Genomic DNA, 21,923 nt, shown 5'->3' with positions numbered 1-21,923 from the left:
CGTATTTGATGATACTCTATTCCATACAGATCATTTTTAATTGCTCGTGACATGATTGACTTTGATTACATGTATTCTGTTTACTGCTGGCGCCATCTATTGGTAGAATATAGGACTGAAGTAAACATTTTAAATAAATGACATATATTTTTAACTCACTTTTTCCAGAAAATGGTTTAATCTAATAAATAAATTAAAAAAATAGTTTTGAGAAAAAAAATAAAATTTAGGAAGTAAGCTGAAACAGATAAATTAATTCAATCACACGTTACTTAAATTAGTAAATTAAGTATTAATTACAATTAATAAATTTTATATTTAATATTAAGTAATAATTTTTAATTAATAATATGATTGAAATAACAGATATTTGGAACGCATATTTAAAAATAACAATAGCAATATTATTTGTTATTTAAAAGATCTCTACTAGGGGAATACTCATGTAGTGATCGTAGCGCCATCTTTTATAATGTCATTCTAAAGCGCAACCTATCTACTTTCCCTAATACAATCTATGTTAATACTTCGCCCGAGGAATCGCCATTCTGTGTATACGTGATCTAAGTAGCAATGTTTCGATAGTTGTTAAGCCGCGGTCCCACGATCGGAGGATCTTCACAGATGTGGTCGCATAACTTTCACCCTTCCTTCGTGGTGCCACCCCCGTCTGTGGCAGCGGACCCACGACCGGAGAAATCGTCAGACGGCACGCGTTCCCCTTTCGACCGCTCAAAACCCTGAGTTTCTCTGACCCCCTCCCCCCCCCCATAGCTAAAAAAAAATTTCCGGTTCTCTGATGTTTATCCATTTACCGACATTTTGCGTGAAGCTACAGGCGTACCACGGGGGAGTGTGATCCCCCAGTGGGTCGGATGTCTTATTTATAACCAAATCCGTGAGGTGGCAGGTCGTTGGACCGCCCCTTTAGTGTAATAAAGACTTTATTTTTCTAATAGCGATGAAATGCTTTATACAACACTCTACATGAACACCACCACAAAAGCTTTAATTAAAATATTATTAATATAAATGAGCAGGAAAATATGCAAGAAGTAGATTGGAGTAAAGATAAACAAAATATAAGTTTAGATTATTTTATTTTAGTTCAGTTTTTAACAAAAGAGAAATCTGTAATTTGCTATATTGAAATAGTTGAGAGAAAATATGAGGAAGCTTTGAATATTTCTAGGATATAATTTATAAGGAGAAATGAAAAAGGAAATTTTATTTTCCCACAAGAAACTGTCTGTTATGTCATTGATGAACTAAACATAATTGCGACGCTGCATCCAATAGTTAGATATAAGTATATATTTTTTTATTTGATTCGGTTTTTATGAATATAAAATAAAACAAATGTTGTAATTTTCTGTGAGCCTTAGGTATGTAAGTATCTTTATTAACTTTTTGCAACGTTTTGAAAATTAAATCTGAATTTTCATTTTCAAAAACATACCATATCCTTAACTCATGTGAAGGAGGGCATTTTTCTTGCTAATGTAATTGGTTTACAATCCAAAAATTTTAATTATTGCTGTCAAATTTTTATGTTTTTTTTAAATTTGTTAAAATGTTATTCTGAAAATTCCCATATTATTCCTGTGGAAAATAATTTATGAGAAATATTTTTGTTAAAATTGTGCCATATTTCCCTTACATGTTGTTCAAAATATAATTACTCTTTAACGGCAGAAATAATATCATGTTTGTGATCTCACATATTCAATTAAATGATAATATTTACTCCTTCAACTAAAATACTTTTGTATTTAAAAGAAAGATTTAGATTCATATAAAAGTTTGTATTCTCCATTTCTTATTTTTTCTGCGAGTTTTTATATACAAATATTTGTACATTTTCTGATTTTAAGAGTAGCATTTTGTGTCTTAATTTAGTTCATTGTGTGGGGGGTTTTATTGTTGTTTTCTATGCATGCTACTTTTTCCATTTCTGACTTTTTTGAAAATACAGTTACTTTACATTAGCTTTTTCTTCTGATCATTATTTAATCATGAATATCCTTTATTGTGTACACCTTTATAATTTTGCATCTAAACTAAATAAGATTTCATAATGTTGCTTGCTTTGAAAATTGCTGTCATCCTTATTATTTTTTAAAGCATAGTTATTTAGAAATGTTATTGTATATTCTTAATTTAAGTAGCTAACGAATTCGACATTTTATTTTATTGTTGAAAGACATATTTAACCTATTACATGTCAATAACATTTAATCAATGGGTTAATAAAGTATAGGAGGTTTCCACAGATTCTACAAAATGTATTTGAACAAACTAGCTATTGTTAGTAGTTGACTCTGCAGGATGAAACCAAGGAATGATGAATGCAAGGTCTATATAGCTTAGATATGTTTAGTTATACAGTGATTTCTTTATTTTCAAATTAAAATAAATAGTCGGTATTCTGTTTCTCTATCATGAAATTAGCATTTAATTAATGAGAACTTCAAAATTAATTTCTAACTTTTTAATTTAAAATATCTCATAACTTGATAAAATCATATGCTGGGTGATTCAAAACTCCGTTAACATTTGAAAATTCACCCTATCCTTTCGAATGCCCTTCTTATGGTGATAGGATCATAAAACTGCCGTAGCAGATGCTCGATTCTGAAGTACAACTTCATTAACAGAGCCTTTTTGGGTAAAGGCGTGATTTCTAGTGTACCATATTTCCTTACTCACTGCAGCTCATTATCTCATACCGCATCACTGACATTTTCCTATCCAGTGCTCTTTTTTCCACTTTTTTTTTGTTTGTTTGTTTCAATAAAACCCAATAGCATTCCAAGCATGTGTCAATTTTTACCTAAATACTATTGTTATTTCTTAAATTATTAAATTTTCATATGTTAACAAACTTTAGAATCACCTGGTGTAGCTGTCTTTGAGATGCTGTTTTACTTGCAAACTCTTTCACTTAATAAAATTGAAATTCTCTTATTTGTTTTAATGCATTTAATACAATTTTGTTTACAGTGATGAAAAAAATATGATATTTTATAAAGATATTTTTCCCTGTTGTTAAAATAAAAACTTTATGTATCATTATTTGTCAAACTGATATAATTTTGTTGTATACATACATATATATATGTTAATGTACTTTTTCAGCCTCTCTTCCTTTTCCTCCACCACCTCCTGAAGATGATAGTTTGTATAATCAAAATTATAATCCTCCATCTCTACCTTTTCTTCACCGAAATCATGATCCTGATTGGGTTCCAAAGAACTATCTTGAAAAGGGTAATATCTTTTTTTCAGATTATTAGTAAACATTGTTTGAAACCATCAGTGTTATTTTTAATTTATGTGATAGATTTCATTGTAAGAATTATCTGATATCATTAATTTTTAAATTTCATAATTTGGAGGATTTTTTAAAAATATTTGTTGTTTGTTCAGCTGTAATAAAAGTGCAATTTTTTTATACTCTCAATTTTATTTTATTTATCTAGATAAATAAAATTTTTAAAAAATGTATCAGTAACATTAATTTAAGAATCTTTGTTCAGAGACTTGCAGCTAAAGAAAAATATTTTTCATTTAAATTAACATCCATACCTTTTTTATATTATTTCATAATAATGCTGTAAATAGGGTATTTTCTATACTAAACATTTTTATATTTGCTTTATATCCTTTAATTAAGAGACAGTGACCTACAAATTTCAAAATCTTTAGATCTTATTGTATAATTTAGAATCCATGTTAAAAATTGATTCTCATGATTACTCTCATAACTCTGCCTTTTTTTTGTTGCTGATTTAGGTTTCTGAATTTTTATTGAAAATGAATTAGAAAGTATGAACTTCATGCTTACCTAACGATGTTTCCTAATAATTTTCTTGCTAAATATCATTTCCACATCTTCAAATGTAGATTTTAAAGTGAAGAATTGTTGGAATGTATTATGAAAAGTTTCTTTTAATAATGTAAATTAAAAAGAAAAAATCGTGTTTCTCATTCTTGATATCAGTTTTATCTAATATTTTGTTGTCTTTTAATTGTAAATATAATTTAACATAATCTTCATTTTTGTCCTTTTTTTAATATAATATTAAAAAAATAATGTACAATCCACAACCTTTACAATGAATCTGCAATGATTGAAAATAAAATTAGAAATGTATTGTTATTCGATTAGGGCTTAGACCTTATAGTTATTTTATGTATTAAACAGAATAAATGATAACAAACCTCATAATAGATAATTTTTTTTTTTTTTTTACATGAAAAGCAAGAAGGAAAATTTTTAAATCTTTTGTGTTGATATGAAAGGATTTTTTATTTTCGCGAAAACAAAGAACACTCAACAATAGCATGACTAAAAATAGAATAAATTTCAAAATTTTCAATATTTGTATCGTATGCTTTTCAGAGACGAGTCGTTTTTCACATATGTGAACAATAAAACATATTATTGGAAACTACACTCTTGAAAATCGAATCATGAATATTAGAAAGTATATTTATGATTTATATACTTTCAAGGTATATATTTCAAAATGTGCTGAATGGGACTTACTCATAATAAAACTAAATTTCCTAGCTTTTCCTATTTGGTATATTAAAGGAAGAAAGACCAGATTAATTTTCATTTATTGAAACTTTATTATTCAGGAAAAAATATCAACGATATTCCGTACGCCTGAACTTGTGGAATTCGAGCTAGTGTTTTGAGTGAATATCCGGACATAATTTTCATAAAATATACAAGTGCTTATCATGGAAAGTATATACAACAAAAATCTATATTACGATTTAAGATCCTTTAGATATAATTACTAAATATCAGTCTGATTTTTTTTACCACATAAACACATCTATGAATTTCTTTGTTTGTAGTTTATTTGAACCAACTCTGCTGATACTTTTGATGATAACAATGTCGAAGTACAAGCTGCGAACGATCTTTTAATCTGTGGAAGATCCTTAATTTGTTGTAAATCTCACAATATACGTACAACAACAAAAAAATAAAAAAGCATTGTGATTTAGTTTTTTTTAGTATGAACTGACTTCAACGAAATCATAAATACTTTCGCACCGATAAAAACGAGGAAGCGGAATTTATAACATTTCTGAAGTTTAAAGCCTTCAGAATTTTCAGAAGTAATATCTCCCTTTTTATATGTAAGATAATTTTTACTAAAATATTAGCAAAGTGCAATTTTATGTATTATAGACAAGTTACCAATTCATATTTGAATCAGATCTTTCATATTTTGTATAATTTCATACTTTTTTTTTTATTTCATGCAATGCATTTTAATTTTGTGACAGGGTACTATTTATATTATTAAAAGTTATTAATTGTAAATTTTAATCGTTAAATTTAAGATTATGCTTGAATTAACTCTGTATAATATTGTAAATATTAACGTCATTACCAAAGCATTTGAATGGTTTTATAACAAAGGATTTATTTCGATATTTAGAGTTTCCATATAAGGGTAAAAAGGTAATATAAGTTTTTCATTATTACTTTTATGTATATTCCTTTTCAATGTATTAAGAGATTTGGGAACGCTATATATATTTTTAAAATATGATATAAAAAGAAATCCTTTTTGATTTGTATTTTTCTTATGCATTAAAACTTCTTCTCTAACAATTATTTGATTTTTTTTATTTGGAGCTTATTTGAATTATCAGAATTTGAATGGATAAAATTCTATGTTAAGTTTAGCATTAAACTTCGGAAATAATTTTATAAAATTTGCTTCACATGCAATTAAAAAAAAATTTCATGATGTATTTTGTTTTCAAGGGCTGCCCATATATAACGATCATTGTGAAGTTATTTGTTTAGATAATGTTAATTACAAAATATTTTATATATTATTATTTAGTTGCACTATTTTTTATATTATTATGTAGTTGCACTTTCAATCTTAACACTCCTCAATTTAAAGAATCAGAAAAAAAATGAGGGTCGTGTTTCAAATATATATATATATATATGTGTGTGTGTGTGTGTGTGTGTGAAATTTATTAAAGTGATTAAATGATTTGTTAGAGAATACCCTGTAAAACAAATCTAAAATGTTATTGTTTTTTGCATGCAATCTTGCGTAAAGTCTTTTCAAATCTATCCTATTCTTTTATTTTGATAAATGTGTTTTACTTATTTTGTATAATTCTTTTAATTCTACATATCAGTGATGAGCACATTACAGCCCACAAACCAAATATGTAATACTTCGAATATTTAAAAATAATAGTATAATAATTTAAAAAATCTCATTTTGATTTGGGCCAGATTATGAGGAACTTTTAGAAATGCTTCATGCATCACAACAGTGTTAAAGAATTTTTTTTAAACCCTACTTTTTTTTTTTTTGTCCTTATTAGGTTTTATGACAAATTATATTGACTTAAAAAATTAATACATTTTTAAATTTATTATTATTATTTTTTTTTTGGTGGAGGACACGCCTAAAAAAACAATCCTGCTCTCTGCTTTGATATTTGTCTTTTGAAGTAGCTTGCACAAGATCTATTGTGCATTCATTTAAAGTACTAAGGCACCTTTTGTAGATTTTAATTCGACTAAAAACTATATTAAGTGAAAATCTAGTCGGAAACTCTGCAATGTTTTTTTTTTTTTTTTTTTTTTTTTTTAAATCGTGTACATGCTTTCAATTGCAAAAGAGAAATCTACTGTGATGAGTATTTCATATTTATATAAATAAAATATGTGGCTCAAGCTACAATGAATTCTTTTCAAAAGGTATTCTTTGTTTATTCTAAAAATGATTGTAGTTTCAAATTTCTAGATGCGATTAAGATTTCTATACTTGAGAAATTTTATTATTAATCAACTCAAAATGCCGATCGTCTTTACTTTTTATTGGTGTTTATGTATTTATTTATTTTTTCAGTTGTGGCTATTTATGATTATGCAGCTGATAAAGAAGATGAGCTTTCTTTCTCTGAGAATGCAATTATTTATGTTCTGAAGAAAAATGATGATGGATGGTATAAAGGTGTAATGAATGGAATAACAGGTCCTTTTCCTGGAAACTATGTTGAACCATGCTTATAAAAATATTGATATAATGGAGTGTTTTATAAATGATGAAATTGGAGAAATTTCTGATACCAAAGGAACATTTGCATATATCTGAAAAAGAAATTTTGACTTTATGAAAAATTATATATTATTCTACATATTCAATATATAGAAATTTTTCATATTATTCAAAGAATAAGACATAAAATAATTCACATTATATTCATTTGCAGATTTATGAATAAATCATTCATAAACTTCCCCACATCTCCAAGTTTGGATATTTAAGTTATCTAAAATAATTTGAAAATTTTCATATAGGTTGACTTTAATATACTGTATCATCTTTCAGATTGGCACTTTTCTTGATAATATAAAAAAATAGATAATTCTGAGATTACTTGAAAAGTAATATCTTGATTAATTGTGATTGTAAATTTATGTAATGTTCAAAACATTGTCTTTTCAAAAAGACACTTTTCCATGTATGAGGCTTATCAGAGGAAGAGTTTTTTGAAACTCAACTTCATTTCACTTCTCTAATATCTCTTGAACGATTAAGAATTCGTGTCATATTTCAATATGTCATTTTCCTGTTTTACCAAAGTTTTTAGTTTTTTCCATTCAATTAATTGGTTTTCAATTTATATAAAACGAATGCATATGAATATTTTACAAAAAGTCATGTTTGTAGTATTAAATACTTCACAATGGATATTGTTTCACTCGGTCGCTCTTTACTAGATTATCTTGTTGGCTCAATGAAAGGTATTTTTAATATTTTATGCAAGATTTAATTATGACTGTAATTTATATGTGTGAAAATTTTAAGATTAATTGTTGTACCGCCTTATTCTTTAAAATTGTATGTGTTATCTCAAAGTTAGCTGCAGATTTTCAAAATTACGTTTTTAGAAAATATTTAATATTGATTTTTTTTTATGATTATGTTAATACAAGGTTTTTGAATTTTTAGAAATAACCTGTAAGTTTCAAGAAATTCTTGTTTTAAAATTTGACTAATTTTAGATTTTTTTAAAAATATATTTTCATATCTTAGTTTGAAATAGGATAATCTTTTAGGGAATGTGAGAGAGAAGGATCTCATATGTTATATTGTGTATTATTATTTTTTTAATCAAAAAGAATATAGCTTTTAATACACTGATACGCTTTTTCAATCTAAAAATTTGCTAGTAATTGAAATTAATTTTATGTCTTGAAAAGAAAGTGGTTTTGCTTCCTTTCAGTTTAACTAATCCATTTTTTTGTTGTTCTTGCATAGTGTATGGTTATATTTCTTTTGCATGTCTGTGTTCATTGCCGAAGTATTGTAAATTAAAAAATGGTTTTGTATATATTTTGAATTTTTCTGGTTTTTAACTTGCTTTATTCTAAGATTATTGAATGATATTCAGATTATTATGGAACCATGATTATTATATTTTCTGCTGCTTTATATGTGAAACTACTACTTCATTATAGCAAAATACTTATGGGTTTTTTAGTATTGTGCCTCATGGTAAACAATATGAAAAAAAGAAACAGGATTTCCAATAAAAGAAACCAAAATAATAGTGATTGATTTTAAGGATAAGATCAGGTGTCATTTGAAGCCACATTAAAAGCAGATTTAAAGTTTTTGTTACGAACGTTTCTTTCTGTGATGCTCCCTTTTTTATATTTGTAATTTTAAGAGCACAAATTGTGTATTCAAAAATAATAAGTTTAATTTGAGAACTGCTTTAGTATGCACTATGAATCTGGCAACTCTAACAATCAAATGGAGTATTTTCTCTAGGAAATTTCCAGCTTATGTTTTTTGTTTAACTGTGCACCTACTACATGAATTTTAAGAGAATTGAAAATTAAAACTAATTAGAAAAAGATTATTTATCCAAAAATTAAAATATCAATTTAATTTCGAGGCAATTTCATTACTATGCCAAAAATTTAAGAACATACATTTCGTGAGGCATCCATTGTGGAAATAAATTAAGAAGAAACGATATCAACACCTTAAAATTTCAGTAATATCCTCATCCTAGTAAAGAGTGATTGGTTCAGTTTTTGAAAATAAACCATTTCTGTGGTAACAAATCTGTTTCTGAAAAGAGAAATTCAAACTTTTTCTTGATATCTCGACGACTTTTCATTAGTTTGATAAACATTTAACAACAGAAATTTCATGTGCATGTATTGTGGATATAAATTAAGAACAAGCTGTATCTGTATATTTCCATTTTAATCATGATATCATCGTCCTAATCGAAAATGATTGGTGCAGTATTTGAGGACAACAATCCATTTCTTTAGTGAAAAACAGGTTTCTCAAAACGGAAATTCGCACTTTTTCTTGATATTTCGAGGACATTTTATTAGTGCGTCAAACATTTAACAACATATATTTCGTGTGGCATCTATTGTGTATATAGATTAAGAAAAAGTATCTGCACCTGTCCATTTCAATGATATCATAATCCAAGGTGAAAACGATGGATTCAGTTTTTGAGAAGAAGAAGCCGTTTCTCCGGACAGAAACAAATTTCGCAAAGTAGATATTCGAACTTTTTCTTGATATCTCGAGGACATTTTATTAGTATGCCAAATATTTCGCGTGTCATCTATTGTGGATATATATTAAGAAAAAGCCATATCTGCGCCTTTGCATTTCAGTGATATCATCATCCAAGTTGAAAATAATTGGCTCAGTTTTTGCTTGAATAGAAGGCGGTTCTCTTGTAAGGAAGAGGTTTCGCAAAGCAGAAATTTGAACATTTCTTGATATCTCGAAGTCATTTTATTAGTATGCCAAACATTTAACAACATACATTTCGTGTGGCATCTATTGTGGATGTAAATTAAGAAAAAGCGATATCTGCACCTGTCCATTTAAGTGATATCGTCATCCAAGTTGAAAAGTATTGGTTTTAAATTTGAAAATATTAGGCCGTTTCTCTAATAAAGAACAAGTTTCGAAAATCAGAAATTCAGTCTTTTTCTTGATATCTCGAGGACATTTTATTAGTATGCCAAATATTTCGTGTGTCATCTATTGTGGATATATGTTAAGAAAAAGCCATATCTACGCCTCTGCATTTCAGTGATATCATCATCCAAGTTGAAAATAATTGGCTCAGTTTTTGCTTGAATAGAAGGCAGTTCTTTTGTAAGGAACAAGTTTCGCAAAGCAGAAATTCGCATTTTTTCTTGATATCACGAGGACATTTTATTAGTGCGCCAAACATTTAACAACATATATTTCGTGTGGCATCTATTGTGTATATAAATTAAGAAAAAGCATCTGCACCTGTCCATTTCAATGATATCATAATCCAAGGTGAAAACGATTGATTCAGTTTTTGAGAAGAAGAAGCCGTTTCTCTGGACAGAAACAAATTTCGCAAAGTAGATATTCGAACTTTTTCTTGATATCTCGAGGACATTTTATTATTATGCCAAATATTTCGTGTGTTATCTATTGTGGATGTATATAAAGAAAAAGCCATATCTGCGCCTTTGCATTTCCGTGATATCATCATCCAAGATGAAAATAATTGGTTCAAGTTTTATTTGTAGGCGGTTCTCTTGTAAGGAAGAGTTTTGCAAAGCAGAAATTTGAACTTTTCTTGATATCTCGATGTCATTTTATTAGTATGCCAAACATTTAACAACATACATTTCGTGTGGCATCTATTGTGGACGTAAATTAAGAAAAAGCGATATCTGCACCTGTCCATTTAAGTGATATCGTCATCCAAGTTGAAAAGTATTGGTTTTAAATTTGAAAATATTAGGCCGTTTCTCTAATAAAGAACAAGTTTCGAAAATCAGAAATTCATTCTTTTTCTTGATATCTCGAGGACATTTTATTAGTATGCCAAATATTTCGTGTGTCATCTATTGTGGATATATATTAAGAAAAAGCCATATCTACGCCTCTGCATTTCAGTGATATCATCATCCAAGTTGAAAATAATTGGCTCAGTTTTTGCTTGAATAGAAGGCAGTTCTCTTGTAAGGAACAAGTTTCGCAAAGCAGAAATTCGCATTTTTTCTTGATATCACGAGGACATTTTATTAGTGCGCCAAACATTTAACAACATATATTTCGTGTGGCATCTATTGTGTATATAAATTAAGAAAAAGCATCTGCACCTGTCCATTTCAATGATATCATAATCCAAGGTGAAAACGATTGATTCAGTTTTTGAGAAGAAGAAGCCGTTTCTCTGGACAGAAACAAATTTCGCAAAGTAGATATTCGAACTTTTTCTTGATATCTCGAGGACATTTTATTATTATGCGAAATATTTCGTGTGTCATCTATTGTGGATGTATATAAAGAAAAAGCCCTATCTGCGCCTTTGCATTTCAGTGATATCATCATCCAAGATGAAAATAATTGGTTCAGTTTTTGTTTGAAGGCGGTTCTCTTGTAAGGAACAGTTTTGCATAGCAGAAATTTGAACTTTTCTTGATATCTCGATATCATTTTATTAGTATGCCAAACATTTAACAACATACATTTCGTGTGGCATCTATTGTGGACGTAAATTAAGAAAAAGCGATATCTGCACCTGTCCATTTAAGTGATATCGTCATCCAAGTTGAAAAGTATTGGTTTTAAATTTGAAAAGATTAGGCCGTTTCTCTAATAAAGAACAAGTTTCGAAAATCAGAAATTCAGTCTTCTTGATATCTCGAGGACATTTTATTAGTATGCCAAATATTTCGTGTGTCATCTATTGTGGATATATATTAAGAAAAAGCCATATCTACGCCTCTGCATTTCAGTGATATCATCATCCAATTTGAAAATAATTGGCTCAGTTTTTGCTTGAATAGAAGGCAGTTCTCTTGTAAGGAACAAGTTTCGCAAAGCAGAAATTCGCATTTTTTCTTGATAACACGAGGACATTTTATTAGTGCGCCAAACATTTAACAACATATATTTCGTGTGGCATCTATTGTGTATATAGATTAAGAAAAAGCATCTGCACCTGTCCATTTCAATGATATCATAATCCAAGGTGAAAACGATTGATTCAGTTTTTGAGAAGAAGAAGCCGTTTCTCTGGACAGAAACAAATTTCGCAAAGTAGATATTCGAACTTTTTCTTGATATCTCGAGGACATTTTATTATTATGCCAAATATTTCGTGTGTTATCTATTGTGGATGTATATAAAGAAAAAGCCATATCTGCGCCTTTGCATTTCCGTGATATCATCATCCAAGATGAAAATAATTGGTTCAAGTTTTATTTGTAGTCGGTTCTCTTGTAAGGAACAGTTTTGCAAAGCAGAAATTTGAACTTTTCTTGATATCTCGATGTCATTTTATTAGTATGCCAAACATTTAACAACATACATTTCGTGTGGCATCTATTGTGGACGTAAATTAAGAAAAAGCGATATCTGCACCTGTCCATTTAAGTGATATCGTCATCCAAGTTGAAAATTATTGGTTTTAAATTTGAAAAGATTAGGCCGTTTCTCTAATAAAGAACAAGTTTCGAAAATCAGAAATTCAGTCTTTTTCTTGATATCTCGAGGACATTTTATTAGTATGCCAAATATTTCGTGTGTCATCTATTGTGGATATATATTAAGAAAAAGCCATATCTACGCCTCTGCATTTCAGTGATATCATCATCCAAGTTGAAAATAATTGGCTCAGTTTTTGCTTGAATAGAAGGCAGTTCTCTTGTAAGGAACAAGTTTCGCAAAGCAGAAATTCGCATTTTTTCTTGATAACACGAGGACATTTTATTAGTGCGCCAAACATTTAACAACATATATTTCGTGTGGCATCTATTGTGTATATAGATTAAGAAAAAGCATCTGCACCTGTCCATTTCAATGATATCATAATCCAAGGTGAAAACGATTGATTCAGTTTTTGAGAAGAAGAAGCCGTTTCTCTGGACAGAAACAAATTTCGCAAAGTAGATATTCGAACTTTTTCTTGATATCTCGAGGACATTTTATTATTATGCGAAATATTTCGTGTGTCATCTATTGTGGATGTATATAAAGAAAAAGCCCTATCTGCGCCTTTGCATTTCAGTGATATCATCATCCAAGATGAAAATAATTGGTTCAGTTTTTGTTTGAAGGCGGTTCTCTTGTAAGGAACAGTTTTGCATAGCAGAAATTTGAACTTTTCTTGATATCTCGATATCATTTTATTAGTATGCCAAACATTTAACAACATATATTTCGTGTGGCATCTATTGTGGACGTAAATTAAGAAAAAGCGATATCTGCACCTGTCCATTTAAGTGATATCGTCATCCAAGTTGAAAAGTATTGGTTTTAAATTTGAAAAGATTAGGCCGTTTCTCTAATAAAGAACAAGTTTCGAAAATCAGAAATTCAGTCTTCTTGATATCTCGAGGACATTTTATTAGTATGCCAAATATTTCGTGTGTCATCTATTGTGGATATATATTAAGAAAAAGCCATATCTACGCCTCTGCATTTCAGTGATATCATCATCCAATTTGAAAATAATTGGCTCAGTTTTTGCTTGAATAGAAGGCAGTTCTCTTGTAAGGAACAAGTTTCGCAAAGCAGAAATTCGCATTTTTTCTTGATAACACGAGGACATTTTATTAGTGCGCCAAACATTTAACAACATATATTTCGTGTGGCATCTATTGTGTATATAGATTAAGAAAAAGCATCTGCACCTGTCCATTTCAATGATATCATAATCCAAGGTGAAAACGATTGATTCAGTTTTTGAGAAGAAGAAGCCGTTTCTCTGGACAGAAACAAATTTCGCAAAGTAGATATTCGAACTTTTTCTTGATATCTCGAGGACATTTTATTATTATGCCAAATATTTCGTGTGTTATCTATTGTGGATGTATATAAAGAAAAAGCCATATCTGCGCCTTTGCATTTCCGTGATATCATCATCCAAGATGAAAATAATTGGTTCAAGTTTTATTTGTAGGCGGTTCTCTTGTAAGGAACAGTTTTGCAAAGCAGAAATTTGAACTTTTCTTGATATCTCGATGTCATTTTATTAGTATGCCAAACATTTAACAACATACATTTCGTGTGGCATCTATTGTGGACGTAAATTAAGAAAAAGCGATATCTGCACCTGTCCATTTAAGTGATATCGTCATCCAAGTTGAAAATTATTGGTTTTAAATTTGAAAAGATTAGGCCGTTTCTCTAATAAAGAACAAGTTTCGAAAATCAGAAATTCAGTCTTTTTCTTGATATCTCGAGGACATTTTATTAGTATGCCAAATATTTCGTGTGTCATCTATTGTGGATATATATTAAGAAAAAGCCATATCTACGCCTCTGCATTTCAGTGATATCATCATCCAAGTTGAAAATAATTGGCTCAGTTTTTGCTTGAATAGAAGGCAGTTCTCTTGTAAGGAACAAGTTTCGCAAAGCAGAAATTCGCATTTTTTCTTGATAACACGAGGACATTTTATTAGTGCGCCAAACATTTAACAACATATATTTCGTGTGGCATCTATTGTGTATATAGATTAAGAAAAAGCATCTGCACCTGTCCATTTCAATGATATCATAATCCAAGGTGAAAACGATTGATTCAGTTTTTGAGAAGAAGAAGCCGTTTCTCTGGACAGAAACAAATTTCGCAAAGTAGATATTCGAACTTTTTCTTGATATCTCGAGGACATTTTATTATTATGCGAAATATTTCGTGTGTCATCTATTGTGGATGTATATAAAGAAAAAGCCCTATCTGCGCCTTTGCATTTCAGTGATATCATCATCCAAGATGAAAATAATTGGTTCAGTTTTTGTTTGAAGGCGGTTCTCTTGTAAGGAACAGTTTTGCATAGCAGAAATTTGAACTTTTCTTGATATCTCGATATCATTTTATTAGTATGCCAAACATTTAACAACATATATTTCGTGTGGCATCTATTGTGGACGTAAATTAAGAAAAAGCGATATCTGCACCTGTCCATTTAAGTGATATCGTCATCCAAGTTGAAAAGTATTGGTTTTAAATTTGAAAAGATTAGGCCGTTTCTCTAATAAAGAACAAGTTTCGAAAATCAGAAATTCAGTCTTCTTGATATCTCGAGGACATTTTATTAGTATGCCAAATATTTCGTGTGTCATCTATTGTGGATATATATTAAGAAAAAGCCATATCTACGCCTCTGCATTTCAGTGATATCATCATCCAATTTGAAAATAATTGGCTCAGTTTTTGCTTGAATAGAAGGCAGTTCTCTTGTAAGGAACAAGTTTCGCAAAGCAGAAATTCGCATTTTTTCTTGATAACACGAGGACATTTTATTAGTGCGCCAAACATTTAACAACATATATTTCGTGTGGCATCTATTGTGTATATAGATTAAGAAAAAGCATCTGCACCTGTCCATTTCAATGATATCATAATCCAAGGTGAAAACGATTGATTCAGTTTTTGAGAAGAAGAAGCCGTTTCTCTGGACAGAAACAAATTTCGCAAAGTAGATATTCGAACTTTTTCTTGATATCTCGAGGACATTTTATTATTATGCCAAATATTTCGTGTGTTATCTATTGTGGATGTATATAAAGAAAAAGCCATATCTGCGCCTTTGCATTTCCGTGATATCATCATCCAAGATGAAAATAATTGGTTCAAGTTTTATTTATAGGCGGTTCTCTTGTAAGGAACAGTTTTGCAAAGCAGAAATTTGAACTTTTCTTGATATCTCGATGTCATTTTATTAGTATGCCAAACATTTAACAACATACATTTCGTGTGGCATCTATTGTGGACGTAAATTAAGAAAAAGCGATATCTGCACCTGTCCATTTAAGTGATATCGTCATCCAAGTTGAAAAGTATTGGTTTTAAATTTGAAAAGATTAGGCCGTTTCTCTAATAAAGAACAAGTTTCGAAAATCAGAAATTCAGTCTTTTTCTTGATATCTCGAGGACATTTTATTAGTATGCCAAATATTTCGTGTGTCATCTATTGTGGATATATATTAAGAAAAAGCCATATCTACGCCTCTGCATTTCAGTGATATCATCATCCAAGTTGAAAATAATTGGCTCAATTTTTGCTTGAATAGAAGTCAGTTCTCTTGTAAGGAAACGGTTTCGCGAAGCAGAAATTCGCATTTTTTCTTGATATCACGAGGACATTTTATTAGTGCGCCAAACATTTAACAACATATATTTCGTGTGGCATCTATTGTGTATATAGATTAAGAAAAAGCATCTGCACCTGTCCATTTCAATGATATCATAATCCAAGGTGAAAACGATTGATTCAGTTTTTGAGAAGAAGAAGCCGTTTCTCTGGACAGAAACAAATTTCGCAAAGTAGATATTCGAACTTTTTCTTGATATCTCGAGGACATTTTATTATTATGCCAAATATTTCGTGTGTCATCTATTGTGGATGTATATAAAGAAAAAGCCATATCTGCGCCTTTGCATTTCAGTGATATCATCATCCAAGATGAAAATAATTGGTTCAAGTTTTGTTTGTAGGCGGTTCTCTTGTAAGGAACAGTTTTGCAAAGCAGAAATTTGAACTTTTCTTGATATCTCGATGTCATTTTATTAGTATGCCAAACATTTAACAACATACATTTCGTGTGGCATCTATTGTGGACGTAAATTAAGAAAAAGCGATATCTGCACCTGTCCATTTAAGTGATATCGTCATCCAAGTTGAAAAGTATTGGTTTTAAATTTGAAAAGATTAGGCCGTTTCTCTAATAAAGAACAAGTTTCCAAAATCAGAAATTCAGTCTTTTTCTTGATATCTCCAGGACATTTTATTAGTATGCCAAATATTTCGTGTGTCATCTATTGTGGATATATATTAAGAAAAAGCCATATCTACGCCTCTGCATTTCAGTGATATCATCATCCAAGTTGAAAATAATTGGCTCAGTTTTTGCTTGAATAGAAGGCAGTTCTCTTGTAAGGAACAAGTTTCGCAAAGCAGAAATTCGCATTTTTTCTTGATAACACGAGGACATTTTATTAGTGCGCCAAACATTTAACAACATATATTTCGTGTGGCATCTATTGTGTATATAGATTAAGAAAAAGCATCTGCACCTGTCCATTTCAATGATATCATAATCCAAGGTGAAAACGATTGATTCAGTTTTTGAGAAGAAGAAGCCGTTTCTCTGGACAGAAACAAATTTCGCAAAGTAGATATTCGAACTTTTTCTTGATATCTCGAGGACATTTTAATATTATGCCAAATATTTCGTGTGTCATCTATTGTGGATGTATATAAAGAAAAAGCCATATCTGCGCCTTTGCATTTCAGTGATATCATCATCCAAGATGAAAATAATTGGTTCAAGTTTTGTTTGTAGGCGGTTCTCTTGTAAGGAACAGTTTTGCAAAGCAGAAATTTGAACTTTTCTTGATATCTCGATGTCATTTTATTAGTATGCCAAACATTTAACAACATACATTTCGTGTGGCATCTATTGTGGACGTAAATTAAGAAAAAGCGATATCTGCACCTGTCCATTTAAGTGATATCGTCATCCAAGTTGAAAAGTATTGGTTTTACATTTGAAAAGATTAGGCCGTTTCTCTAATAAAGAACAAGTTTCGAAAATCAGAAATTCAGTCTTTTTCTTGATATCTCGAGAACATTTTATTAGTATGCCAAATATTTCGTGTGTCATCTATTGTGGATATATATTAAGAAAAAGCCATATCTACGCCTCTGCATTTCAGTGATATCATCATCCAAGTTGAAAATAATTGGCTCAGTTTTTGCTTGAATAGAAGGCAGTTCTCTTGTAAGGAACAAGTTTCGCAAAGCAGAAATTCGCATTTTTTCTTGATAACACGAGGACATTTTATTAGTGCGCCAAACATTTAACAACATATATTTCGTGTGGCATCTATTGTGTATATAGATTAAGAAAAAGCATCTGCACCTGTCCATTTCAATGATATCATAATCCAAGGTGAAAACGATTGATTCAGTTTTTGAGAAGAAGAAGCCGTTTCTCTGGACAGAAACAAATTTCGCAAAGTAGATATTCGAACTTTTTCTTGATATCTCGAGGACATTTTAATATTATGCCAAATATTTCGTGTGTCATCTATTGTGGATGTATATAAAGAAAAAGCCATATCTGCGCCTTTGCATTTCAGTGATATCATCATCCAAGATGAAAATAATTGGTTCAAGTTTTGTTTGTAGGCGGTTCTCTTGTAAGGAACAGTTTTGCAAAGCAGAAATTTGAACTTTTCTTGATATCTCGATGTCATTTTATTAGTATGCCAAACATTTAACAACATACATTTCGTGTGGCATCTATTGTGGACGTAAATTAAGAAAAAGCGATATCTGCACCTGTCCATTTAAGTGATATCGTCATCCAAGTTGAAAAGTATTGGTTTTACATTTGAAAAGATTAGGCCGTTTCTCTAATAAAGAACAAGTTTCGAAAATCAGAAATTCAGTCTTTTTCTTGATATCTCGAGGACATTTTATTAGTATGCCAAATATTTCGTGTGTCATCTATTGTGGATATATATTAAGAAAAAGCCATATCTACGCCTCTGCATTTCAGTGATATCATCATCCAAGTTGAAAATAATTGGCTCAGTTTTTGCTTGAATAGAAGGCAGTTCTCTTGTAAGGAACAAGTTTCGCAAAGCAGAAATTCGCATTTTTTCTTGATATCACGAGGACATTTTATTAGTGCGCCAAACATTTAACAACATATATTTCGTGTGGCATCTATTGTGTATATAGATTAAGAAAAAGCATCTGCACCTGTCCATTTCAATGATATCATAATCCAAGGTGAAAACGATTGATTCAGTTTTTGAGAAGAAGAAGCCGTTTCTCTGGACAGAAACAAATTTCGCAAAGTAGATATTCGAACTTTTTCTTGATATCTCGAGGACATTTTATTATTATGCCAAATATTTCGTGTGTTATCTATTGTGGATGTATATAAAGAAAAAGCCATATCTGCGCCTTTGCATTTCCGTGATATCATCATCCAAGATGAAAATAATTGGTTCAAGTTTTGTTTGTAGGCGGTTCTCTTGTAAGGAACAGTTTTGCAAAGCAGAAATTTGAACTTTTCTTGATATCTCGATGTCATTTTATTAGTATGCCAAACATTTAACAACATACATTTCGTGTGGCATCTATTGTGGACGTAAATTAAGAAAAAGCGATATCTGCACCTGTCCATTTAAGTGATATCGTCATCCAAGTTGAAAAGTATTGGTTTTAAATTTGAAAAGATTAGGCCGTTTCTCTAATAAAGAACAAGTTTCGAAAATCAGAAATTCAGTCTTTTTCTTGATATCTCGAGGACATTTTATTAGTATGCCAAATATTTCGTGTGTCATCTATTGTGGATATATATTAAGAAAAAGCCATATCTACGCCTCTGCATTTCAGTGATATCATCATCCAAGTTGAAAATAATTGGCTCAGTTTTTGCTTGAATAGAAGGCAGTTCTCTTGTAAGGAACAAGTTTCGCAAAGCAGAAATTCGCATTTTTTCTTGATAACACGAGGACATTTTATTAGTGCGCGAAACATTTAACAACATACATTTCGTGTGGCATCTATTGTGTATATAGTTTAAGAAAAAGTATCTGCACCTATCCATTTTAATGATATCATAATCCAAGGTGAAAACGACTGATTCAGTTTTTGAGAAGAAGAAGCCGTTTCTCTGGACAGAAACAAATTTCGCAAAGTAGATATTCGAACTTTTTCTTGATATCTCGAGGACATTTTATTATTATGCCAAATATTTCGTGTGTCATCTATTGTGGATATATATTAAGAAAAAGCCATATCTGCGCCTTTGCATTTCAGCGATATCTTCATCCAAGATGAAAATAATTGGTTCAGTTTTTGTTTGAATTCGGTTCTCTTGTAAGGAACAGTTTTGCAAAGCAGAAATTTGAACTTTTCTTAATATCTCGATTTCATTTTATTAGTATGCCAAACATTTAACAACATACATTTCGTGTGGCATCTATTGTGGATGTAAATTAAGAAAAAGCGATATCTGCACCTGTCCATTTAAGTGATATCGTCATCCAAGTTGAAAATGATTGGTTCTAAATCTGAGGAGTAGAGGCCGTTTCTCTAATAAAGTACAAGTTTCGAAAATCAGAAATTCGATCTTTTTCTTGATATCTCGAGGACATTTTATTAGTATGACAAATATTTCGTGTGTCATCTATTGTGGATGTATATGAAGAAAATGCCATATCTGCTCCTTTGCATTTCAATGATATCATTATCCAAGTTGAAAATAATTGGCTCAGTTTTTGCTTGAATAGAAGCCACTTCTCTAATTAGGAACAGGTTTCGCAAAGCAGAAATTCGAACATTTTCTTGATATCTCGAGGACGTTTCATTAATATCCCAAACATTTGACAACATATATATCGTGTGGCACCTATTGTGGATCTAAATTAAGAAAAAGCAATATCTGCAGCTTTCTATTTCAGTGATATCCTCATAATAGTAAAATATGATTGGTTCAGTTTTTGAGTAGGAGAAGCCATTTCTCTGGTGAGAAACTGGCCTCCCAAAACAGTAATTCGAACTTTCTGTTGGTATCTCTCAACAAAATAAAAGCTGAAATTACCTTCAATTTAACATAAAATAATAAGCAGATTGTTGAAATGCTTTTTTTGTTACATTAATTTTGAAACTGTAAGTCGAATAATTTCTGAAAATATTTTTTAGACATCTATCATAAAATGTTTATCTGGATTTAAATTTTAATAGATTTATTTAATTTTTAATAGATTTAAGAAAAGTTCAAAAATGCGGTTTGTTCATTGAATTTTAATCATCTCCCATTTAGTAATTGCAGATGAAAATCAAATTAATGAAGAATATTTTTTAAGTTAAGATGTAGAATAATTTTAATTATGAGGAATTCGATTAATATTAATACTTTTTTTTATAAATGTTTATCTGATTAAGAAATATCTTATTGATATTCAATATGTGAAATATGTTTGTGTTTTTTATATATGGTTCCCATAATTACAATTGTCTGTGGGCTGTTTTTTTTTTCTCCGCAAGAAAATTTGCAAAACTATTTTTTAATAGTTTAATTTAGCAAAAATTGTTTTTAAAGGATGCAGCTTGAATCTTTTTATTTCAAACTCCTATTATTATTTGTATCGTATTCGTATTATAATATTACGATATCGAATAATAATCGAGTTTAATATTTGTAATAATCGTAATATTATTTGTGTAACTTTTTTCTATTTAATTTTGAAGAAAATATTTTGCTGTCATTTAAAAAGGGTTTGAAACATATGTATTATTATTGTAATTTCGCAGCTGTATGTTGACCATGCTATTTGTTATACATATACCTATATTTCTCTGAGGATATGAAATATATGTAATGTTAGTCTATGCTTACTGTATAATTGAAAATTCAAATAAAAAAATAGTCTTGCCTATTGTTTGTTTCATGATTTTTAGGGTATTTTGTCTGAAACTTAAATATAGTTTATTTTTATAATGACTAATGTTTCCATGTTTTTTCCTAAAGCAAGCTTAAAAAAAATATTATAATTGAAAGTACAAAAGCATTTTATATGAACATTACTGGTAGATTTCGTGTATAGAAATATTTTTAATTCTTTGTTTTTGAATCGTTAAAAATTATGAAATATGATGTAGAGTTTCTGAAAATAAGCTTTGGTAGAACTATAAATAAATTTTGCTGTATGAAGCCGTATGCTGTAATACTGGAATTTATAATTTTATTCTAAAAGTCTCTAATGATTGTTATGAAATCCTAAGCATTGAATTGTTTATAAAAGTTTTTAACAGACTTTTCATTGTTTTGTCTTATACAGTTAATTAG

General features: G+C 29.7%; 1 long non-coding RNA gene across 2 annotated transcripts; it reads left to right on the top strand.

Moving 5' to 3' along the window:
* The first annotated feature begins 532 nt into the window (after positions 1–532).
* On the top strand, positions 533–21,505 carry LOC129960154 (uncharacterized). 2 transcript variants are annotated; one of them, XR_008783538.1, is made up of 3 exons: positions 533–932; positions 3,139–3,270; positions 6,912–21,505. It is a non-coding gene; the product is annotated as an uncharacterized LOC129960154 (long non-coding RNA). The 2 variants fall into 2 exon arrangements; XR_008783537.1 differs by having other exon boundaries at positions 533–1,309.
* The last annotated feature ends 418 nt before the right edge of the window (positions 21,506–21,923 follow it).

Source organism: Argiope bruennichi, chromosome X2, assembly GCF_947563725.1.
Source record: "Argiope bruennichi chromosome X2, qqArgBrue1.1, whole genome shotgun sequence".
NCBI classification, from domain to species: domain Eukaryota; kingdom Metazoa; phylum Arthropoda; class Arachnida; order Araneae; family Araneidae; genus Argiope; species Argiope bruennichi.
This window is presented reverse-complemented; position numbering and strand designations above follow the sequence as displayed.